Source organism: Podarcis vaucheri (genome assembly GCF_965113315.1).
Source record: "Podarcis vaucheri genome assembly, chromosome: 5".
NCBI classification, from domain to species: Eukaryota; Metazoa; Chordata; class Lepidosauria; order Squamata; family Lacertidae; genus Podarcis; species Podarcis vaucheri.
The window spans coordinates 79,560,073-79,585,699 of record NC_138763.1 but is presented as its reverse complement, the minus strand read 5'-3'; the positions used below and the strand labels follow the sequence as shown (position 1 = coordinate 79,585,699).

General features: G+C 47.0%; 1 long non-coding RNA gene across 1 annotated transcript; it reads left to right on the top strand.

Annotated features, from left to right (window-relative positions):
• The first annotated feature begins 21,753 nt into the window (after nt 1–21,753).
• On the top strand, nt 21,754–24,728 carry LOC309532967. Its single transcript, XR_014220079.1, has 2 exons — nt 21,754–22,207; nt 23,523–24,728. It is a non-coding gene; the product is annotated as an uncharacterized lncRNA (long non-coding RNA).
• Nucleotides 24,729–25,627: the final 899 nt, after the last annotated feature.

Here is a 25,627-nt window from a genome sequence, read left to right as displayed (position 1 = left end):
AAGTATTGGGGACTGGATAGCTCCTGCTGGGAGTCTACATTTTCCAATGGAGAATCAAATGGAGAGAAATGCAACAGGGAGGAGCCAGGGTGGGACACAGTAGAGAAGCACCAGGCAGGGAAGAGGTTAAGTAATCCCTTCTCCTGTTTGTTTCCTGCAAGTAGCCTTTGCCCAGTGACCTACACAGCAGAAGCAGCTAGTGTACTGAGAATCCCATATTTGCTGCTGAGACCCACACAATAACCCCCCCCAACAGGTAGGGACACTGTAGGAACAGCAATAGGACATGAAGGAGGGGTGGAGCCAATGAGTGTAGCTTGACAATGCATGTGGATCACAGTTCAGTTGTGCGTCTATGGTCAATCTGTGCCCACATTTTCTCATTCCTCAGGGGAATCCACATGGTGGAAGTTGGGCTGGGGTCAGGGAAGCAGCCTTTATTGTTCCTACCGCACCACTTTAGGAAGATAGCTGTTGATATGTCTTGGGCTGGCTGTAGCAAAAATACAGGCAAAGGGTTTAGCAGCCCCTCCCAGCCACCTTTAAACCCTTTGTCTCCCCACTTTTTAATAATTCACCGCTATCCACCTTCTAACAGTAGCCCCGTACTGCCATATGTACATAGAACCTCAGAGTCACCGCCAGGCCTGATGATGATGAACGAAACATGCCCACGCTCCTCTTCTGAAATGCCAGCACCTGAGCATCAAATTGAATGACATGGCTTTTAAGGCCCCCGTAGGTGGTATATGGGGCAAGCTGGTGGGTTGACCTGCCTCTTCTTTCAGCAGATGCCGAGAGGCTAATTCCTGGAGAGGCGTGAAGCAGAACTGGCGGCCACCTCACAGGCCTCCCTGTGCCTCTTGCCAAAGAAGCCATGGTAATGCACATCCGCAGCTTTCAAATTAATCCCATTAGGCGCTCTGCAGGATGCCGCCCACACTTTGATTGATCCAGCTAGAGCTGTTTGCCAAGACCTTCCTGCTTCATGGTCCTGCGCACTCTTGATGGGAGGGTACAAGGTGTGAGGATGGGGGGGGGGTGAGGGAGACTACATGAACCAGAACAATCTCTCTAGCCAATTCATTGGCTTTCAGGAAAGATGGAGGTCAGAAGAAATACTTACTGGGCTGCAGGATCCCTGAGGAGTCCTAGAAAGTGACGTGACCAAATCAGGTTCTTCAGGCTCTCGTTGGAGAGAAATGAAAGGCTCTTTTTACGTAGCTGAACTCCCCCACCGCAGTCTGTCCAAGACACAAATAAATACATATTTATGTAAATATATTTTAGTGTGGTGTGTGTGTATATATATAGCAGATACACACACACACACACACACACACACACACACACGTATACATACACCCTGCACACATACCAAAAGAATACAAGGAATCACCGTGGGATTTCCAGCCTGAGCGTGGATGGGAAGACAGAGTGTTTGCTCATTTGTGTCATTTCTACTCTGCCTTTTCTTCAAGGAGCTCAGAAGTTGGGGTATCAGGTGGGCTCAGCTTTGTTTTAGAAGGTGCCTTGTGGCCATTCTTTTCCAGCCAGAGGAAATTACCCAAAGAGGCTGAAGGGCAGTGGAAAGTTAAAAAGAGATGCTCAAATGTGGCAGGCTTGGTGTTCCTTCAACCTTTAAGAGTAGCAGCAAGTGCCGAGCTAGCTATGGCCTGCTCCCTTCCTGCTTTGTGCAGCCATGTTGTCCTCTGATCACATCAGAGAGGACTGGCTTAAGCCAGTTAAGCACCTCCATGAAAGACCCTCAAGGGAGACCATGACAGTGCAGGAACTACTGATTTTAATGGCCTTTTCCAAAGACTTGTGAAGTTGTGACCCAGTAGCGGTTGTGTCTGGCCCCATAATAGCTTATGTTGCTATTTCTGGACAGATATGGTGAGGGTTGTATACTGTGTCCTTTATGAGAAGAGAGTTTGCACCAAGCAGTGCTCAATTTCTTCACCTCTCCTCATTTGGACACCCAGGGGTATTTAAGTATCCAGCACTTGTCATCTCCCAGGTTATGGTGTGAAGGTAGATGAGGCCACCACCTGACTGATGCTAAGCAGGTCAGTGCCTAAATTGGGTGACTACTTGATGAGCACTTGATAACAACACCTTAGGTTCTGTGAAAATGTAAGAAAAATACCTGGCTTGATATTTGCTTAAGGCAGCAGTCCTAAGCATGTTTACTAGGAAGCAAGCCCCATGGAATGCAGCGTGATTTACATATGAGGAAACATGCATAGGATTTGTTGAATTCATGCTTCTGATGGTAAGTAGAAAGTTAAACTTTTTAGGGGCAGGAAGTAACTGAAGAAATTGAACTTGTTCTCTCTGAAAAGTTCCAGCTGTACTTTTTGTCGCTAAATAGTTTGCCAGTATTTACTTTCTCTTGCGAAATAATTACTAGTACTTATCTTCTTTTAAAATAATGGTTCAAAATGATTCAATCATGTCTTCAAGATTTATATGTGTGTCAGGTTTTCTTGGAAAATGGATGGTTATGGTTCTATTTTAGCAAATAACTATTACATTGAATAGTTAGTGAGAAGCGATTTTTCAGAGATCGAAAGCAAATAAGGAAACTTAGGTTTTCTTTGGAGCAAGTTGATTAAAGGAAATTGAGTGAATTACATTTTCTCTCAGAACAGTTGATTAGAATTTTATTTAAGAAAATATTGTTTGGATAAACATCTATAATCTTTTAATGTCTAAAAGTACTTTTCGAACCCTTACTATAAAACAAATGGAGATACTTTAAAACTAGAAAAGCACTTTTAAAGGGGAAGAGCTGTTGTGAACCACTCTGAGATCTATGGATGAAGGGTGGTATACCAATTTAATAACATAAATACATACATAAACTCTGTGTACCACATTATAAATTGTAGGTGATGCTTCTTCTGTGAAAGAGATAGTGAGAAATATTTGAAGAAAAACAAAAAGTCTCCCTGTATTTTAAAGGAGGATCATTTTTGTAGGAAGACTTTTAACATCTTGTTTGGGTAATACATTTATGTTGGCTTTTATCTGATGTTGTATAGGTTGCACATAATGAGAGTGGGAGTAATTACTTCATCTCAATGCATATGTATGTATTATGGCACCCATAAAAAGCGTAGCAAGCTTGAAACATATTGGGCAATTATTTAAAGTCAGTTTTCTGTGGCACTGCTTTGATGTCTTCCTCCTGATTCTCCCCTGCCCCCCAATGACTGGAGAGAATGGTTGACAACAGAATGCAACCAGCAGAAGTCTGAGCTTTGACACTCCCTGGAAAAAAACAGCTGGCTTGGGGTGTGCATGTGTCGATCAGAGATGGCCAATATGGCACTCTCCAGATGTTGATGGACTCCAGTTTCCATAAGCCCCAGTCACCATGTCCAGTCCAGCAACTTCTGGAGGCCACCTGTTGGTTATTTCTGGCCTGGGTGTTTCTCTGTTTCCTTGTGCTCAGCTTGTACATCTTTAAATAAGTCAATAGAAAAATAACTACAAGGCTCAAGTACTCTCTGCTTGCAAGGAAGGAGGAGCCCTACCCTAGAATGCCCTACCACTTGTGGGGTCTAAGAAACATTAAGGTCGAGCTATTAAAGTTCCCTGCTTAAATCCTAGTGTACCTTCCATATAGTGGTACCATCAGGGCAGGAATTCTTCTGCCCCAACTGGCAGAATGAGGAGGAAGGGACCCAATTTCAGCAGGTCTGGCTTGCCAAAGAACTCACATGTTTCCATATTGAAGGGGTTTTGAGAGTTCGTAAAGTTTTCTCTGCTGCAGTGTTATTTCCTTGAATGTCAATGTAGTCTTCCAGCTCTCAATGAGTGTGCAAAAATACTGTTTTCAGGGAGAGGTTTTCAAGTTATCACGCATGAGAACTCAATAGGAAGAAGAAAGGTTATTTGGATTGGAGAGAAAATGGTAGAAGATGGTAAAATGCTAGACAGTGCCATGGATGGTATTTTATACAACCTTTAATAAAATAGAGGTTTTATTCCACTGCTGTCTGCTTTTGCCTGCCTACAACCCTATTGACTTGGGGACAGAGCTGCTGTGATATCACAGAATGTCCACAAACCTCCTAATAAATCAAAAAGGTCAGGTAGCAATCATGTTGATCGAAATGCCACTTCTGTGTGGGAAGTGAAAGGCTAGTTTAGCTAGGGAAAAATTCATACAGGGCTTAAGCATGAGAGAAAGTGGGCTACTTCAGCAAGATGGGAAGAGATGCAAAGGGGAATGAAAAAAAGGACTTGGGAAGTGGAAGTTGTGAGGGAAAGGAGATACAAAGGCAAAGTGGCTGCAAGAGGACAAAACAGATGATGGTCTCAGGAGTAGGAATCAGAGGAACATGTATGGGAGGAAGCTGAAAAAAGGCAAGGAGTTGAGGAAAGAAGAGGAAAACTGTAAACAAGTGAGGCTATGATCAGTTGGCTGTTAGTGAGGAAAGACACAAGGGAGCCCTGGAGCCTGTGGAAAAACAAGTTAGGGAGCAAAAGGAGATTAAATGTACTGTACTCATTTTCATTTGAAGCTAGTCAAATTCCCAGTGGCACATCTCAGGAAATCCTTTTATTTCTTCTTGTGGGTGTCATTAAGAACAGCTGCATGAGAAACCTCTTCTAGATGTCTGTCTCTTCCACTTATCCTTTCTTTTGCTTGATGTTAATACTGTATTTCGCAGCACTAATAATACACTTTCAGAGAGGCCCAAACATCCTCAATATTTGTTAATGCCCTCTAGGGGACAGAAGTAGAGTAGAATGTTATTTTCATCGTTCAGAAAAGAGAAAGTTAGAAGGGAGAATGAATGCAGCTCATAAGACACCCAAGTATTTTGCACAAGAAATATGCAACAAGGTTTACAAGCCAATAAAATGAATTATTCACTTGTCAGCATACATTTATGCCATGCTAATGGATATGCATGAATAAAAAGCTGGCTTGACATTACCGTTTTGTAAATAAATCCAAGGTTCTCTTACATTTTGATAGGCCATGAAAGTCATTAGCAATCATTTGCCTTCTCTCCTAGCAAGAATACTTGCATGGCAATTCTGTTTCATTACAGCATACATATACCGTGTGCAACGGAAATCCAAGAACGCGCCAGGCTGTCTGCCTAGTGTTTTACTCGTTTTTTTTTATAAAAACCCTATTGTTTATTTACTATTTATTAAATTTCTATGCCACCCTTCATCCAAAGAACCACAGGGAAGTTTACGATACAAAATCACCTCTCTAGTCCTCAAACTGAATATATCTGGCCACTGATGCTTGCATACTTTGTAGCTATAACTGCTTTGTGAATCATGGAGTTGGGTTTGTTTGGCTTCTGAGCAAACCTGTTTAATACCTTAGCTCTTACTATTGGAAGCAAGGCAAGCTATAAAAGTGAAAAGAGCAGTGCTTTTTTCCTAAAAAATCAACAACGTTTAGGGGGTATTCTCATTTTCCTACTCATATTGAAATACTGCCCCTCAATGAGGCCACACTTAGATTCACAAAATGTTTAGGAGTGTGCGTACCCCTGTGTACCCCCAGGAAAACAACAACTGGAAAAGAGTTACAGATAGGTAGCCGTGTTGGTCTGCCATAGTCAAAATAAAAAAAATTCCTTCCAGTAGCACCTTAAAGACCAACTAAGTTAGTTCTTGGTATGAGCTTTCGTGTGCATGCCCACTTCTTCTTGCGGCTCAGTGTGGTGCCTTCCATGGTTCCAGTTACAGATAGGTAGCCGTGTTGGTCTGCCATAGTCAAAATAAAAAAATTCCTTCCAGTAGCACCTTAAAGACCAACTAAGTTAGTTCTTGGTATGAGCTTTCGTGTGCATGCCCACTTCTTCTTGCGGCTCAATGTGGTGCCTTCCATGGTTCCAGTTACAGATAGGTAGCCGTGTTGGTCTGCCATAGTCAAAATAAAAAAATTCCTTCCAGTAGCACCTTAAAGACCAACTAAGTTAGTTCTTGGTATGAGCTTTCGTGTGCATGCCCACTTCTTCTTGCGGCTCAATGTGGTGTATCTGAAGAAGTGTGCATGCACACGAAAGCTCATAGCAAGAACTAACTTAGTTGGTCTTTAAGGTGCTACTGGAAGGAATTTTTTTATTTTAACTGGAAAAGAGTAAGTGCATTTGCAGGGACTATTAATTTGCACAGTGCTTTAAGTTGAGGGCATATATATATGGAAGCTTTTAAGAGAAGAGGATGTAGCATGAAAGCACCCTGATTACATTAATCTCTTGTCTGTGCTGGAACACTCCAAAACTGGTTCTACCGGGTTTCAATACGGCATCGTTCCAACCAGGGAAAAGTGGATTGCGAAGGGTGCTCATTAGTTAGAACCTGTGACATTGCCAGCTCATCTTCCTCCCCATTCCCAGAGCCCTTTTCAATGCAGTTAAAAAACCACAAATGTTTGCAACTATTTTTTAATCAGATGAAGAAGGAACGTACATAGGCACACAGTGGAGGCTGGTTCATTAGGGCTACAAATCCCAAGGACAGTGTCAAACAAAGAAATAAAATCCCCCAAACCTCAAGGCCACATAATCTTTGAAGTCCCACACACATTTTAAACTGCAATTTGATCTCAGAGAAGCTCTCCAAACATTTCTGTCAAGCTACTACAGTGGTAGCTCGGGTTAAGAACTTAATTCGTTCTGGAGGTCCATTCTTAACCTGAAACTGTTCTTAACCTGAGGTACCACTTTAGCTAATGGGGCCTCCTGGTGCTGCTGTGCCGCCAGAGCACGATTTCTGTTCTCATCCTGAAGCAAAGTTCTTAACCTGAGGTACTATTTATGGGTTAGTGGAGTCTGTAACCTGAAGTGTCTGTAACCCGAGGTACCACTGTACTGTTCTATGGCCAATCAGGTCTCTGCAGCAGTCTCTGGGGAGAAAAACATGTGAGAATTTGAATTGTGCAGGGACTACCTCTTTTTTAGGCACTGTTGGAAATTACCGGTATCCTACCCTATCTGAAAGCTGACAAGCATTCCCAGTATTGGCCTAGTAGGGCTGCCTTGAAGGGCAGTTTGAGCATGCTCAGAGCTGTTTCCTTGAAAGCTACACCGTAAAGCACATTTTTGTTGCTATCCAGGAGAAGGGTGGGGTTGCTGGTCTGAGGAGCTTTATGTTTTTTATAATGTTTGTTAAGAGAGAGCGATGGTGGATAGAGCGCGTATCATTCTATAATATCTATTTTTTTACTTAGTAATTTGCATTTTTGTGTCTTGGGGAGGAGGATTGGGAGGAGAAATTGTGGGTGGCTTCCATGTGTGGTGCAACTTTCAACCTTGTGTGCTATTGAAACTGTAGGGTTTGTGCATGTTTCTAGGTTTGAGAGAAGTATGGAGGTTTTGCATTCCTGATCTTCTTCATCATGTCTTTCCCAAGGAATGAATTAAAATTCAGCTGGATGCATATTTTCTTTAGCCTAGAACATCCCGCCTTTTGTCTCTGTCGGTGATGAGATCCTTATGTGCTTGCTTTTCAAATTCTCTAAATACCAATGTTATATTTAAGCCTTAAAAACAAAAAATAAATAAATAGATCAGCTTCTGCCTCTTGCTACATGGGAGAAGAAAAACAAGTCAAATGTTCAAGGGGAAATGGCTAAATTCATCATGTCGCATCATTAAGAAAGCGGGCTGATAAAATGTGTCATTCTGATGCCAGACAGTTATGTAGATAAATTGATTTTGACCTTGAATCACCTTCAGTGACCCATTCATTTATTTTTTCTGGCAGGGTGGGGAGGGGAATGAATGACTAGATGCAATTTCTCTTTCAAGAAAGATGCATTGTCATGTGGACTATGGCCAGAGAAAATGTGAACTAGTCTATTGCTATTTATTTCCTGGTCACTTTTAATGCTTAGACCACTCCATACTGAAGGCATTACCCTCTTTCCTGTCATATTTTCTTCCCAGGGTTGTCTCACCACCCCAAATGCAGTCTGTCACTGATGTAGAAAATAGCCCTCTGCTGATGTCTGGAACATATGTGCAGCAGAGGACTGGGATAGTGCCAGCCTGCCCCACCTCATGGCGCATCAACTCCACCTCCCTTTTGTGCATTTCGTTCCACATTTCCATAGGGCATGCTGGCTCAAACATTTTGCTGCCTGAGGGGAAGAACAAGAAAGTCTTCCCCTCCAAATTAGTTAGCTACTTCATTCAGTCATCATATTTATATACCAGCTTTCCTGCAAGAAGTTCCAGGGGGTGTACATAGTTCTGCCCCTCCCATTTATCCTCACAATCACCCTTTGAGGCAGCTTAAGCTGAGAAACTCTGACTAACTCAAGGTCACCCAGTGAGCATTATGGATGGGTGCGGATTTGAACCCTGGTTTCACAGGTCCTAGTCCAACACTCTAACCACTACACCATGCTAGCCAGACTGACAGCTAAATCTTACTTCGGTACTGGCAGCTGGACTGCATTCTCCACTGCAGCTGAGGTCAGCAGACCAGCTGAGAGGAGCACATGGCAAGTCACATGACACACAGTGCTCTATCCTCCCAACACATTGCCGTCTCTCCAGCTCCACCCCTCAATAGCATCTACCACCAGCATCTACCAGCTCCTGTTCCTCCATGGCATCTGCAGTAGCTGCCTCACTCTGCCTCCTGTTAGGGCTGCTCCTGCTGCCCATAAGAGTATATTTACATAGAGCCCCACCTGTGCAAGGTCCAAACAACAAACAGGCAATTGTACACTTTGATTCTGTAGTGCAGGGTTGGGCAGAAGGTAGATCAGGATTTGCTACTTCTCCAGCTTCTGATACCTCCTCCCCCTTCTTCCTCTGACCTCATCATTGTCCCATCCCCTGGCACTGAACCTTCTTCCCTTAGGGGTTTCCCAGCTGGTGCCTCCCTCTGCTCCCAGCCAGTCCATGTCATTTATTCAGAGTTATTTTGACTGTTCTACTGATTTGTTTCTTTAAAAATCAGTTTTAAAACTATGAATAATAATAATAATAATAATAATACAGTGGTACCTCGGGTTAAGTACTTAATTCGTTCCGGAGGTCCGTACTTAACCTGAAACTGTTCTTAAGCTGATGCACCACTTTAGCTAATGGGGCCTCCTGCTGCTGCCGTGCTGCCGGAGCACGATTTCTGTTCTTATCCTGAAGCAAAGTTCTTAACCTGAAGCACTATTTCTGGATTAGCGGAGGCTGTAACCTGAAGCGTATGTAACCTGAAGCGTATGTAACCTGAAGCGTATGTAACCCGAGGTACCACTGTAATAATAATAATAATAATAATAATAATAATAATAATAATAATAATAATAATAATAATAGTTTCTGACTCCCAGTCCCCTAACAATAGCCACAGTTTATTCAAGTTGGGTGGGGAACTTTTGGAATAGAGTATTCTGCATTATATCCACAATTACCTGCCAACCCCTTTCTCCAAATCCCGCCTTAGCCTTACTATTTTTGGACGTAGACTTAGGTTCCACCCTTCAGCACAGCAAACTAGTAGGCTTCTTTCTGATTGCAACATGATTAGCAATAGCTCAGCAATGGAAGAACCAGACTGAAATACCCCTGAACGTATGTGTCAGGGGTTCAGGAGCAGAGACGCAGAGAAGGGAGGAAACAGAGAGCGAGGGGGAAGAATCCGAAGGGAGAATGAGTGATGATGACGACCCGAGATCTCCAAGCCTAAGCAGTGAGTCAGAGGACTCCCCAAAGGGAGCCCCAGTGAGCAGAGCAAGGGGGGGATCCGGGGGGACACCCCAGGAGGAAGGGAACAGAGGGGATTCAGAGAGCAGCAGCTGGAAGTCGGGACCCACGCTCAAGACTGAGAGCAGCAGGGAGGAAGGTAGCCAGACATCGGGTGCCGGAGGCTGTCAGCAGGAGGGAGGGCACGCGTCAGGGGTGGTCACGCCCTCCTCAGAGAGCGAGGCGACGGTTAAGAGGAAGGTAGGGAGTTGGGCGCGCGCGCCAAGTTCAAATGCAGAGGAAACTGGCGCAGCAAGCAGCCCGGAGAGGGAGCCGGGTCCCAAAGCCCGCCGAAAGGAGGAGGAAGGAAGTGGGGGGTCTTCAGCGTCGGAAGAGTCTAGGAGGGAGGAGACTAGGAGAAGCAGTGGGACCCAGAGACGCAGGGAGAGGCGCAGGAGGTGGAGCAAGGCTAGGGTATTAAGCTGGTGCACAGGGGGCGGAGAGTCAGACGAGACTTCGCCGACCTAGAATGGAAGGTGTAGAGCTGCACGCTGCAGTTCAGAAATGAAACGTGTAACTCAATAAAGACTCTTATAAAGTGAACGTTGGCTAGCGTGGTCCTGTGTGAGCTGGGACCTGGTGGCAGCTCTGACAGTAAGTCTCGTCTCTGCTTACAAAGAAGTTCCAGGCGCCTGAAACACCGCAGCGGGAGAAGACGCAGCGAGGGGTGAAGAGGGGTGTCTGGACTCAAGCTCACAAAATCGGCAGGCATGACGGCAGAACAGCGAATCGCTACTCTGCAAGAAGCAGTGACACAATTAAACACAGAGATATTAGCATCCCGAAAGAGAGAGGAGGAAGCAGCGCTCGCCTACAGAGATCTCCAAGCCAGGTTTGAAGCGTTTGCCAAGCAGGTACAAACGGGACCCAAGCCGGAGGGAGTTGGGTTGGCAAGGAGATCAGGCGGTCTTGTGCAGCATTTTGATGGGAACCTGCAACAGTACCCCAATTTTCGAGCAGATGTACTGTGTGCACTGCAACTGCTGGCAAAGGACTTTAGAGATGAGGAAGAGAAGGTGGGGTTTATCCTATCCCATTTGCATGGAGACGCTAAAGCTTGGCTGCGCAATTTGTGGAGGGATAAGGATCCAGCGCTTCGAAGTGCGGATGCCTTCATCAAAGCGATGGATGCATGCTTTTTATCTAGCATAGATGTGGATCTTGCGCGACGGGAGATACATGGACTTAAACAAGGCAGGGCCACGGTCCGACAGTACCACGCACGCTTTTTCGCACTCGTCAGCGCCTTAGAATGGGACCGAGATTCGCCTCCAGTAAGAGATCTCTTCTGGGAGGGTCTCAGCAACCCAGTTAAGGACGAAATTGCGAGAGGGGAGAGACCCAAGAGCACGCAGGAGGTGGTCCAGAGGGCGCTATCTGCGGGAGTGAGGCTAGAAGAACGCCCATGGGCCAGGGAGGAGGGGCGTAGTGGGCGCGAAGCAGCGAGAAGTTTTTCCTTCGTTCCCAGAGAAGCAGCGCGTGCGCAATCCACGCCTCCGCCAGGAGGGGGAGCAGAACCTATGGAGGTGGGAGGTGCCAGGGCTCAGTCAGCAACCAGAGCCCTAGCACCAGGAGCAGGCAAATCTAAGACTCCTAGAGGGACCCGGAAGTGCTACATCTGCGAAAGTCCGCAACATTTGGCGAAAGAGTGTCCCCAGAGGAGCCTGAAGCACACTGCAGCCGCTGCTAAAGTGGAGACAGCTACACAGCACAAAGAACCTCTGCAGGGAAACGACGATGTCTGGCTGGAGACGGAAGTACTGGGGCCCAGCCAGACGTATCAGTGAAGCAGTCCCCAGAGATCTTGCAACCCACAGACCCCCTCCCGCCCAAACCGGTAGTGCAACTGACCGCATCGCTCCAGCTGCCCAATGGACTCACAATAGACGTCCCGATCACTGTGGACTCTGGGAGTAATGCAGATTTTATGGCGCAGGATTTTGTGAAGCGCCACGCTATACAGCTACTGCCTGCCACTCTGCCCCTGCAAGTCGTCACGGTGGATGGGAGAGAGTTACTAGGGGGGCAAGTGGTGCAGCAAACGCCGCCAATGGTGATGCGATTGGGTAACCACAGAGAAGTCATCAGCTTTAATGTCACTCAGTTGTCGGACACTCCCATCGTCTTGGGCATGAGCTGGCTGGACAGGCACAGTCCGACGCTGGCGTGGTACCAGCGACAGCTGATCTTCGGTTCTTCTTATTGCGCTGAACACTGCATTATACCCAGAAGGGAGGGGGAGGAGGAAGAATCGCAACTACAGTTGGGGACGCTACACACAGTTCCCCACAAATACGCGGACTTTTTGGAGGTCTTCTGCGAGAAGGAGGCGGACAAGCTACCCCCTCACCGGCCATATGACTGCAAGATTGACCTCCTGCCAGGGGCGACGCTGCCTAAGGGGAGGCTATACTCCATGTCTGAGGACGAAATGCAGGAACTCAAACAGTTCATTGATCATTATCTGCAGCGTGGCTTCATCAGAGAGTCCAAGGCAGTGGGGGGCAGTCCCGTTTTCTTCGTGAAAAAGAAAGACACGCCCCAAAAAAGACTCGTTGTGGACTACCGCCTCTTGAACCAGATGACCAAGCCGTCTGATTACCCCATGCCCAGGATTGACGACCTCCTCGCGACGGTGCGCAAGGGACGCGTGTTCACCAAGTTGGACCTACGAGGGGCGTACAATCTCATTCGCATACGGGAGGGCGATGAGTGGAAAACGGCCATGTTCACGCCCCTGGGCACCTACGAGTACAGAGTTATGCCCTTTGGATTACAAAATGGCTCTCACTGTTTTCAAGCTTTCATGCATCACGTATTGGCGGGGCTCCTCTACAAGAAGTGCGTCTGCTTCCTGGATGACATCCTGATATTCTCTGAATCGCAGCAAGCTCACGACCAAGACGTGAGGGAGGTGCTGAGGAGGTTGCAACAACATAGACTGTACGCCAAGCTAGAGAAGTGCCAGTTCGACACGACGGAGGTAGATTTCCTGGGATACAAGTTGTCGGACAAGGGACTAGCCATGGACAGCACCAAGGTTCGCGCGGTGTTGGATTGGAAGAGCCCGCGAAACCGGAAGGAGGTACAGCGGTTTGTCGGCTTTGCCAACTTCTATCGCAAATTTATCAAGGGGTTCGCGATGCAGACGGCGGCCATTACGGACACGCTCAGCTCCAAGAAAAAGAAATTCATCTGGACAGAGCAGGCGGAGCAGTCCTTTCAAGCGCTCAAGCGTCTCTTCGCGTCGGAAAAGCAACTGCTGCATATCGACCCCAGTAAACCGTTGAGGGTAGAGACAGACGCGTCAGACAGAGCCGTGGGAGCCGTCCTGCTGCAGCGAGACCCGCAGGGGGTCTGGAGGCCGGGAGCGTTCTACTCCAGGAAGCTCAGCAAGTCGGAGCAGAACTACACCATCTGGGACAGGGAGTTGCTGGCCATTCATGCAGCGTTCAAGGCGTGGAGGCATTTCCTGATCGGCGCCAAGCATACAGTGCAGGTTTGCACGGACCACAAAAATCTGGAGCACTGGCGCACGGCGCAGTTCCTGAACCAGAGGCAGATACGTTGGGCAGAGTTCTTTGCGGACTTCGATTTCCGGATAGAGTACGTCCCAGGAGACACCAACATCATGGCGGATGCACTGTCCCGGAAACCGCAATACCTAGAAGAGGTGACGCCAGCGGCGGCCATGCACATCTTCGCACCGACGGCGTGGGCGTGTGCCTCAGCTACGGTAGACCTGGATGCGGTGCGGCGTGCGTTGCGGGACGACTCCTTCGCGCAAGAGAAGATGGCAGAAGTGCACAGAGGCACGGCTAACACAGACGAGTTCCAGGTGCGGGACGGCTTGCTCCTCCATAAAGGGGCCGTCTATGTGCCGGGAGACGAACTTCGAGCCAAGGTACTGCAACAGTTGCACGACGCACCCACGGCCGGTCACTTTGGCACAGAAAAAACGGTGGAATTAGTCGCGAGAGACTTCTGGTGGCCCAGGCTGAGAGGGGAGGTCGCGGACTACGTCGCGAGGTGCGACACCTGCCAGAGGGCCAAGCCGGTACACAGACCGCCGGCGGGACTGTTAGAACCGCTGCAAACGCCGTTTGAACCGTGGGAGAGGGTGGCCCTAGACTTTGTCACGGATTTACCCAGCTCGAGGGGCAAGACAGCTGTACTAGTGGTGGTGGACTTGTTCACCAAGATGGCACATTTCATTCCGTGTGCGAAGGTGGCCACGGCGGAACAAACCGCCAAACTGTTCATAGATCACGTGTTCAAAGTGCATGGTCTGCCGCGGTCTATACTGTCCGACCGCGGACGCCAGTTCATCTCGAATTTCTGGCAGAAGTTGATGGGTTTTCTAAATGTCAAGGTCAATCTGGCATCGGCAAGACACCCGCAGACCAACGGGCAAGCAGAGAGGGTCAATGCCATCATGCAGCAGTACCTGAGATGCTATGCCAATCAACAGCCTGCGACGTGGGTGGATTACCTGCCGCTCGCCGAGTTCGCTTACAACAACACGAAGCACGTGTCCACAGGGGTGACGCCGTTCTTCGCCAACAATGGGAGGAATCCCAGAACCTTCCCGGGACTGGAGAGAGTGGGGGAAGGAGAACCACAGACGGCAGACGCGTTCGCGTCAGAGTTGCAGGCGGTCCACGATCAACTCAGACGGCAGCTGGAGCTAGCTAAGCACGCCTACAAGGTGCAAGCTGACAAGCACAGGCGGGTTGGCGAAGAGATCCACGTAGGAGACTGGGTCTGGTTGGCAGCCCACGCAGTGCCGACCAGGTCACTAGCCAAGAAGAAGTTGGGGCACAAGCAAATTGGTCCGTACCAAGTCGAAGCACAGATCAACCCGGTAGCTTTCCGGCTGGCGCTGCCGGAGGGTTCCAGAATGCATCCGGTGTTCCACAGGTCGGTGCTCACTCCCTACAAGGCACCTCACAGATTCCAGGAGCCCGGGACGGCACCGAGTCCGTTCCGGGAGCGGACGGAGACGCGGGGGGTGGCGCAGCAGGACACCATCAATGAGGTCACGGAGATTTTGGACTCCAGATGGGGGGAAGAGGGAGTCGAATACCTCCTAGCCAGAGAGGGCACCCGGGCCAGCGCCAATAGCTGGGTGCCAGACTACGCTTTGGAGGAACCCCTGCTCAAGGACGAGTTTCATGCCCTTTTCCCACACAGACCCATGCCAGCGAGCTTCTTCGACGACTGGCTGTTCACGCCCACACTTTCTTCCAGCACGTTCCATGGATTCGACTCGGACGGGGAACCCGCACTGAGCACCCGTTCCCCAGAAGGATCACCGGCGGGTTCGGCGTCAGACACCTCGTATTGGTGGGACGATCGACCAGAGGAGCAATGGCGCCGGAAGTGGCTGGAGATGCCAGGTCGAGCGACCGACGCAGAGACTGACGCGGACGTGTTCGGGGAGGACCTTGGGTTCGAGCACGACGGTACAGAGATGGAAGCGGAACAGGTCAACGTCGACGACCGCGAGGAGGAAGAATCGGAGGGCTTCAGTTGGCGGCCAACCACGGGGAGCGAACTGTATCCGGCATTCCCTCCCGTGATGAGGGAGCTCCCAGCACCCACACCTGAAAGCGGGGAGGGGGGAAGGGGGGGCTTCGAGGGGGGGATGGATGTCAGGGGTTCAGGAGCAGAGACGCAGAGAAGGGAGGAAACAGAGAGCGAGGGGGAAGAATCCGAAGGGAGAATGAGTGATGATGACGACCCGAGATCTCCAAGCCTAAGCAGTGAGTCAGAGGACTCCCCAAAGGGAGCCCCAGTGAGCAGAGCAAGGGGGGGATCCGGGGGGACACCCCAGGAGGAAGGGAACAGAGGGGATTCAGAGAGCAGCAGCTGGAAGTCGGGACCCACGCTCAAGACTGAGAGCAGCAGGGAGGAAGGTAGCCAGACATCGGGTGCCGGAGGCTGTCAGCAGGAGGGAGGGCACGCGTCAGGGGTGGTCACGCCCTCCTCAGAGAGCGAGGCGACGGTTAAGAGGAAGGTAGGGAGTTGGGCGCGCGCGCCAAGTTCAAATGCAGAGGAAACTGGCGCAGCAAGCAGCCCGGAGAGGGAGCCGGGTCCCAAAGCCCGCCGAAAGGAGGAGGAAGGAAGTGGGGGGTCTTCAGCGTCGGAAGAGTCTAGGAGGGAGGAGACTAGGAGAAGCAGTGGGACCCAGAGACGCAGGGAGAGGCGCAGGAGGTGGAGCAAGGCTAGGGTATTAAGCTGGTGCACAGGGGGCGGAGAGTCAGACGAGACTTCGCCGACCTAGAATGGAAGGTGTAGAGCTGCACGCTGCAGTTCAGAAATGAAACGTGTAACTCAATAAAGACTCTTATAAAGTGAACGTTGGCTAGCGTGGTCCTGTGTGAGCTGGGACCTGGTGGCAGCTCTGACAGTATGGGAAAATGATATCTGGGATACAGCAATGTCTGAGTGTCTCACCAGACACAGGAGGGCAATCAAAGGCATATCAAATAGAAATACCATCCAAGAAACGTGGACCCCTTTCTTTAACTATGTTAATGACCAAAATCAAGACCTTCTTATATCAACTGCTTAGTATTCTCAGGGGAGGAGTTACGTTAAGTTTGAATGTGGAACGTGTAAATGGATGAAACAAACACCATTAGATATACTGCTGGATAAGAGTTTAATGGTTATTGTATTTGTTTTAAAACCATAAAAAATAACAACAGTTAAAAAGCTTCCCACCACCACCCTAAATTAGGCTGCTGAGACAAAGAAAAGTTGGGGAGAATTTTTTGTCCTGTGGCCTGAAGCATCCTGACCAAGGGCCTGTAGAACCGTGAGGTCATTTCCTCCTGCTGCAGTTCACATTGCATTTTATGTTGCTGTACACACCATTACCTGATTTGCTTCCCCTTGTCTGCAGCTCTCTGAACACCTGTTCAGCGAAGCCCTCATCTGTGCAAGCACAAGGGATGTTTAAAATTTACACACCTTAGCTTAACGGCGGTTTGCGTTATGGAATCAGACGGAAGCTGGTCTGAGGGAAAGTACATTGTTAAGTTGTGGGTGAGCATAACAGATGACACAGTGATTCTTCAAACAGCTCTTGTTTATTCACAGGCCGGGACAGAACTGAACTGAAGGGCTCTGTCAGCCTGCTTATATAGAGCTCCAGTACCACGTTACTGTAAAAACTTTCTAAAACTATCCAATCACTGAATGTCACTTTCGATCCTTCATTTGCATAACTATCTACAGTATCCCCCTGCTGGCCCAGGGTGAGAACTTCAGTACATAACATACATTAACCAGCATTATCTCTCAAGAAACTGCAGGATACAGATGGCTAACAACATGTGTACTTGGCTTCAGCCGCCATTGCTGGGAGTGCACTGGAGCTGGGGTAATAGGCACATAGCTCTTAGTTCTTAGCTAACATCCTCCCTCCTAAGCACTGTTTTGCACCTGGCTCTGGTTAGTAGACCACAAGGTTCCTGTTGGTTTGTTTTGTCTTTTTAGTAGTTCCTATAAGGCTAAATTCTGCCCAACTGCATTGTGGTGTACTGTACAGGCTGCACAGTGTGAGTGTACATCTTGGGGCACTTATCAAAACGTAAAATTTGCAAACAAATGGTAACAGAATGGCATGATCCCAGCCCCACACTGTGTAGAAATTCTGGAAGTGCTTTTTATTATGTTTTATACAGTCCCAGTTATTGTCATATTAACTACAGGTCCATAAGATACTGAACAAAAAGAAAATAATATTATATAACTAAATTGATAGGTCCTCCCCTGTGTTACAAAGCCCATTGCAAAGAAATCTTTTCATCTCTGTTCAGACCTCTTTTTTGGTAGACATTACAAATTACGCCAGAGACACACCATTTAAATCAATGCTACTGAGTAGTGAGGTTCCAGTGTCAGGCGAAACAGCTCCTCTGATAGAACTTTGTGCCACAAAGCAAACATGACCTGATAAATTAACCAGTAAATTGTATTTCACAGTCTCCATCAATTCAATCTCTTCTTTGTCTGTTGCCATAGGAGAGAATATAGATGTTTAGAGTTTTCCCTAATTTGCTGCATTTGTGATTCTCTGATTCCTTTTACGTCACCAATTTGGCTATTCAAAGCTTTCTCCCCTTCTCTATGTAATCAGGAGGTTAATGAGATAATTTAAAATATGTTCAATTACCACCCCCACTACATACACTTATACAAAGTTGAAACTGGGATCAATGAAGATACCTCTAAATAGTGCTGGTTTTATAGTTATAACAACTGCTGATTCAAGCCTCTGAAATTCAGCCTCAGTTGCTCGCATTGAGAAGAGATTCATTTATGCTAAACGTCATCAGATTTTGTATGTATAAAGACCATGGCAATCAATTAACAATTTTCTGCTTTTTCACAACACCCCAAATTCAGCAGCCTGAGGACACTACTTCACTCTCTCTAATGGTAGGGCCAGCCCTGCAGGATTGCATATTTTGTCCCTTGGCTGGTTCCATCTGCTCTAGTGATGACCCCTATTTATCAGGGATGGTTCTTGAGTCTTGAGTCTGGCCGACACATACACAGAGACCCACTTTTTAGGTGCTGGAAAGCTTGTCACCCAGCAGTGGGCTGCCTCTATGCCAAGCCATTGCCACACAGCCAGGCCATTCATTCCAAGACAGGCACTTCTGTCTGTCCTATACAAGCGCCCACAGGCTAATCTTCCCCTCCACTGCCTGGGGTAAAGAACAAGAATGCTGCTCTTCACAGAAGCTTAGGAGTCCATGACTTTCATGGTAATGCTTGTTATCAGTGAAGTTCAGGAAGTGTTACCTTTGAAAGAAAGGCTGTGCCACCTTCTAGGTAGCATATAGGGCAAAACCTGTTTTTTTGCTGCTGAAATACATTTTGAACTATAGATGACATAAGCTCTCTCTAGGCATTCAGGCCTTGTGCAATTGCCCTGCAGGGTGAGGACTGCGGAGAGCAAGAATGAGCTCACTCACTGGCCCTGCTCTCCCTGCTGCACAAGTTGGGAATGGATTTCTGCATTTTATCTACTCATTTATACCCTTTCATTTATACCCTGCCTTTTTTCTTTCATGGAACCCAAGGCGATATACTTGTGGCACACATACTTGGCAGTTAACCATTCAGAGAATGGTCCAGAGTCCCAGACCTGCTTAGCTTCAGCCAGATCACATGTGCCTTCAGACCAAAACCTGGGACATGGTCTGTAGTCTTACACCATGTACAATCAGGGTTCTAAATAGTGCAGGAGCTTCCTTGTGTGGAGATGACTCTCTGCTACAGGGTGTTCAGCCCCATGCAGGTGGGCAGGGAGGCCACTGGGAAAGTGGCAGGGGGGGGCAGGGAAAATTAGCACTTTCCTGCTCCCCCACTACCAATGAAGTAGGGAGCACACGAGGGGGAACATCTAGAGAGGACTATAGTCTAGGGCAGGGGTGCTAATTTGTGACCCTCCATATGTTATTGGACTCCAAACCCCATCAGCCCCAGCCAACCCAGCCCACAGTTAGGGATCATGGGAGATGTAGTACAGAGACATCTGAAGGTGATGGGTCAGCTGCCTATGATCTAGGACCATTGTTTTCTGAGTTTTTATTGCTGCAAGATGTAGCAGGTGGAGAAGGGCTTTCAGCAATTTGCTGACATCAGTTTGGCTGTCTCAGCATGCATGGACATATCCTATGGTTGCCCCTTAGAAACCCAGTGCCTCGACACATGCACACTAGCTTTGGAAATGCAGCATCCATCAGAACGTGGTGGAAACAGAGACAGCTGGAGACAGTGGGTGTTTGAATTGGACACTGACAGAGGCTGAAAGTTTTTTAGCTGGAAGTAATTGGGCTGGAAGCTATGGGAGGCTATGTTGCTTTGGAGAATCTGATGCAGGATCTTGCAACCTGTTACCGGAGGTTATATGCTTCCACTATGTTCTGTTCGTATAGGTGCACATAAAAGGGATATTACAAAGGCACAGAGGTCTGCCATTCGCAGTCAGAAATTTCACCATGCACGCACAAGCCTTTGGGCAGCTCTTTTTGGATCCCTGCCATTCCTTTAATCTTGAATTTGTCCAAGAGTTGATTTTTTTAAAAAAAATCCCTGTTAACTGTCACCCACCTTTCTCTGATCGCTTTGCCTCCCTTTCTACAAAGATCTAAAATCATGCCACTGTGCATCATGTATGGTCTGTAAGCCAGAAATGACAAGTGAATACCACATTGAAATATTCAATAATTGTCTTGGATTAAATGAACCCAGTGGTCCTGCTGGGATCAATTATGAAGTGGTAGTCATCTGAAATCTGCTAGGCAAGCAAGTAGTTAATCAGGCATGTAGAACTCATATATCAGCTGACCTCCGTGTCCAAGGGCATGAGGTGGGTCCTTTCTCACTTGATCAGCGATGGAGGTGTGGCCAATTAGACTCGTTTTCTCTGACATCAATATCCATTGTGTTTTCTCTTGTCCTTTAATGACCTTACAATTGATCCGCTCACTCTTTGATCCTGGTTAGCTGACCAAGGAAAAGCTGGCATCCGTTTCAGTTGCTTAACTTGTTGATTTCAATTGTTGAATATAATTTCCTTGAGTCCATTGTTGCTCATTTCCATGGATGAGGTTTAAATTAGCAGATCAGAGCGGGGAAATGCATCCAAGTTCTTTGTGGTAATTAAGGAGAGGAGGGTTTGAAAGGCTTTTCATAATGGCTGTAAGAAGCATGACAAACTCTGATGCAAAATAACAGGCACTTTTAAAAACAGGCTGCTGTCATAAATAGCCTGAAATAAATTCCAAACTGGAGCTTTGAATTAGTCGGTTGAATTTTCTTTGTGGGTGTTTTTCCCCCTGAGCTAAAGCCCTGTTAATAGAAATGTCTAGTAAGAAAAGATAACAATTGCAGCCAAAATTTAAACAGTGAGAGTAAAATAGTACCTTTATGAAGACCAACCAAGACTCATGATGTACAAACTTTGGTTAACTTAGGCTGCTGTCCTAAGCACACGTACATGAGAATAAGCCCCTTTGAAATCCAGGATCCTACTTCCAAATAGACATGGCTAGGGCTGGGTTAGTTTTAGAGAAGTAAAAGTAAAAGTCTTACGGGTCAGGGATATTAAAAGGAATAAGGGGAGGCAGGTGGAATAGAATAGGGCCATGGGAAGCTGGGAAGCTTGGAACAAAGCACTTGTGTTGGATTTAGAAGGTGATGGTTCATATGAATTTTCAGGCTTCATAGGGGAAGAAGAGGTGTCAAGAAAAAATTCTTACAGAGCTTAGGAACTGGTATAGTGTAACAGACAACCCGGGGCCAATTTAGGGAGGATCTGGTTCAAATCTGCTTCTGTAATGGATTCACTAAATCAACTTAGTGGTTTGACCATATTTCACCTGTGTTTTGTCAGCTCAACTGGCTTCCACTGCATTTCCAAGGTCCAATTTAAATACTGGTTTTAACATGTAAATAGCTTGGGATCATGTTACCAGAAAGCTCTGTTGTGATCCTATCTGGATTGCTGCATTATTATATAGAGAGACTGCCTCTGAGAGCAATTCGGAAATGCTTCTGGACCCAATTTGAACTGCTGGTGCATACTTTTAAGACACTAAAAGTATCTTGGGAGCAAAGTACTTCATGGAGCACTATCAACCTGTCTGCATTCTATGGTCATTGGACACTGCCCTTCATAGAGAAGTAAGGAAAACCAACAAAAGAAAATTGGGGGGGCAGTGACCCCCCAATTCCTTTTTCCCCTATGCCTTCACATCTCTAGCCCTTCCCCAGATAATCACCTTCACTATCTCGTAGCTATCAGCAACGCCCCACTTTTAAAATTCACCCAGGCATTTTAAAGCACCTTTTAATATTATCATAAATGTTTTTAACACTCTGAGACTTTATTGCACTTTTATCTGTTTTCAATTTGTTCAAAGTTTTGTAAACCACTGTGAAATCATATGGATGCTTTTTTTTAAAAAAAACCCAAACCCTGTCAATTGGCATTTTGTATATATCGACACAGATGTGTATACTGTGAATGATATGGTAGATATAGGATTCCCTCTCCCCACATCTTCCCTGTAGGGAAAATATCAATCCAGGGTATAGCTGACATTGAAACGAATGGCGATCCTCTCATTGGAATCTGTGCGGGGTTTGCTTTATTTAGCGCACTGCAGCTGAGCTTGATAAATGAGGTCTTCATGCTTCAGGGTATGATGCTTTCTTGTATTTGTCTTGTCAGCTGTGACCTGCCATTGTGAAGTCAGCAAGGAGGTCAACATAAGCTCTGCAAATGAGACAAAACCTCCACAATGTCTGTGTCATTGGCCTGCCCGTAACTGGGCTTGATGCCCAAGAAGACTGTCCAGGTTGGTGGTCCAGAAACTCCAGGCAGGCAAGGACTTGAGCAAATGCTGGAAAGCAGATGGGCAGTCAACTTGGGACAGGTAGTCCGAAAGCAGTTCATTCTTTCCCCAAGGGATGAACTGTTCACACGGAGAAGCCAGGCCAGCGCATGATGTGAAAGCGCCTGAAGAGCAACTGTCAGTCTGCATAGTACCAGGACAAGGAACTCTTTTCTGGCTGAGGGCCACATCCCCTTATGGGCAACTTTCTGGGGGGCATATGCCAGCGGTGGGTGGGACCAGAGCCAAAAGTGGGTGGAGCAACAAATGCAAATTTTAGTTCTGAAGAGTAGGTTAGCTTCTGCACACATGCTTCTGTGTCCTCTATTCAGGTAAGCAAGAGGCATGATCAGAGCGCACATTCCAGCCAAGCAAAAAAAAACATAAAAAAAAAAACATAGCTGTGCCCTGAGGAGAAGTGTCTAGGGAGAGCCCCAGGGCCAGATAGAGAAGCCTTGAGGGCCACATTAAACCCCTGGGCCTGAGGTTCCATACACCTAGTGTTTGAAATATTGCCAGGCACCAGGCACATTTTGTAACTGGCTATTGGTCACTTATGACCACGTGAAGATGTCCGAGAGCCAGGATGATGCCTGATAGCTCCATCATCATCATTTTTAATTTGTATACCATCTTTTTATCTTACAATACTCAAAGCGGTTTACCAGCTGAAGAAACAAAAAATGTACATCTTATAACAATCTAATGCAATACAAAAATGTGATAATAAAACATAACTTTAAAATAGACAACCTACATCAAAAAAGTAACATTCAGCAATCATTAGAATAGTATTAAATCATAATAATAACATATAAAAGTTAAACAGAAATCCACTCAAAGTTACAATAAATAATTTCTAAACTATAATCAATAAAACAGCGGCAAGCCACAGTACATAAAATAATGCAATACAAATTGAGAAGCAGAGACTAGAGCAGGGGTAGGCAACCTAAGGCCTGGGGGCTGGATGCAGCCCAATCGCCTTCTCAATCCGGCCCGTGGACAGTCCGGAAATCAGTGTGTTTTACATAAGTAGTATGTGCCCTTTTATTTAAAATGCATCTCTGGGTTATTTGTGGGGCATAGGAATTCGTTCATTCCCCCCCCCAAAAAAATATAGTCCGGCCCACCACAAGGTCTGAGGGATGGTGGACCGGCGCACAGCTGAAAAAGGTTGCTGACCCCTGGACTAGAGGGTGGAGCAAGGCAGGTGGAAGGAGGCCTTGCCTGATGAAGCCTCTCCCCTCACAGTTCTTCCTCCAGGACCAGCTTCCTTATGAGGTCTCGTATTGTCAGAGCGTGGGACAAGGCAGGTGGAAGGAGGCCTTGCCTGATGAAGTCTCTCCCCTCACAGTTCTTCCTCCAGGACCAGCTTCCTTATGAGGTCTCGTAGGCTCAGAGAGTGGGACAAGGCAGGTGGAAGGAGGCCTTGCCTGATGGAGTCTCTCCCCTCACCATCTCCCCTCCACCATGTGAAGGTGTATGCCTGGGGATCCTTGGATCTTGACCATTTTCACACACTAGCAACACATCCTGTTGTATTTTATCTGCACAATCAGAATAAATTTAGGAACCAAAAAGTTGTATTGTTGCCCCATTCGTAAAGTTGCCCCAAAATGGCAACCAGGCATTCGGTTTTGGCAACCATCACCCTGGTTAAAGGAGCCATTTGACGCCTAGCTTATATTGCTGAGTTTCTAACACTGCACACGTCTTCTCTAAAGAGGTCACTGGAGGATGTCTTCGTGGTTTTGACCTACCCTTTTCCTGCTTATTTCCCAAGATCTATGAACAGAACATGATTTGTGAAAAACCACAGTTTGGAGATTCACCTTGCAGATCCTAAAAGTGTTGGTTTTTTTAAAAAAACAAGAACAACAGCAACTCCCTAGTTTTAATAAAAGTGTATTGGGAATTGTGTGCAGAAGCCTCTGAGGAAGATGTCAGCTGTAAAATCCTGCTGAGGACCAGTCACTGCTGTGCTGGATGGTAGCCAGTGCATCTAAAGCTCTGGCATAATTTGATGGGTAATCTGGAATGATGGAACAGAACGAGACTCTGGCTGCACAGATGGGTCATTCCTTTTCTTTGCTCTGCATGCTGCTACTTACTATCTTGTCACCTCAAAGCTTGCAGTGAGGTCAGCAGAACCTCTGCAGCTTAGATGGAAACTCCTTACTGGCCTGATCTTTGCTGTGGTTAATAGGCAGTGTGATGCACAATCTTAATAGCCATAAAGGCATTTGGAAAGCCTAAGAAGGGAGCGTTCTCAGTTCATCTTGCTTTGGCAATAACATGAAGCATTCAGTGAAAGACTTCACCCATGAATGTGAAGAAGTCCTCAGTGGGAATTTCAGGAGGAATCCTGGATCAATATTATATTGTCAGATGCTCTCTACTTCCTTAAAGTGATGAAAGCATCTAGGGGCAGTCATTCCTCAATTATGGCTTCCTCTGGAGAAGAGCGCACTAGAGACAAGTGGTATTTACTTGAACTCACTGAAAAAGACCTTGTGGTTGAAACAAATTTGGTCATTAAACTTTGTACTGATTCCTTTCACTGCATTCATCACTTTCAGTTCTTCAGTATGCTGATGACACACAGCTCTATTTCTTCTTCATTTGCAAAGTGTGGTGGTGGATTTGCTAAACTGGTGCCTGGCCTTGGCAGTGGACCTGATGAGGACTAACAAACTGAAGCTGTGTCCAGCTAAAAAAGAGACACTGTTAATAGCTGGTTCCCCAGTCTGGATGGGTTGAGTGCGTCTTGTTATAGTTTGGGTCACTCTTCCCCTGAAGGGGTAGGGGTACAGCTGAGGGGTGCTGTGGATTTGTCATCAAAGGGACATGTGACCACTGTTGCATGGAGTGCCTTCTACCAGCTTCAGCTGGTGGCCCAGCTGTCATCCTATCTGCATGGGGGTAGCCTGACTTGAGAGATCTGTGCTCCAGTAACCAAACCTATTGGTTAGATTACTGCAATGCATTGTACTTTGGGCTGCCCCTGAAGACTTCCCAAACAGCAATTAGTGCAGAATGTGGTGGGCAGAGTATTATCCAGGATCAGATGGTCTGAATTTATAACTCCAGTTCTTGGCCCACTTGTGCTGGTGGTCAGTTGGTTTCTGAGCCCAGTTCAAAGAACTGGTTTTGACCTATAATGCCTTGCAGCACATCTTGGAATCCCAATAGCTCAAGGACCACCTTTCTCCATATGAACCCATTTTTGGACCCTGAAATCAGCACGGACCTTGAGATTAACATATCAGGCCCTTCCCTGTGTGCCCCTTTCAAGATATGTTCAGGGGGTGGTAATGAGAGAACCGACCGTTTCTATGGTAGCTCTCCACCCTGTCCTTATAGAATGCTTGGCCCAGGGAAGATCAGCTGGTTCCAACTTCACCATCTTTTTGGTACCAGGCATAGATGTTTTATTTTCCTTGATATTTGGACAGCACT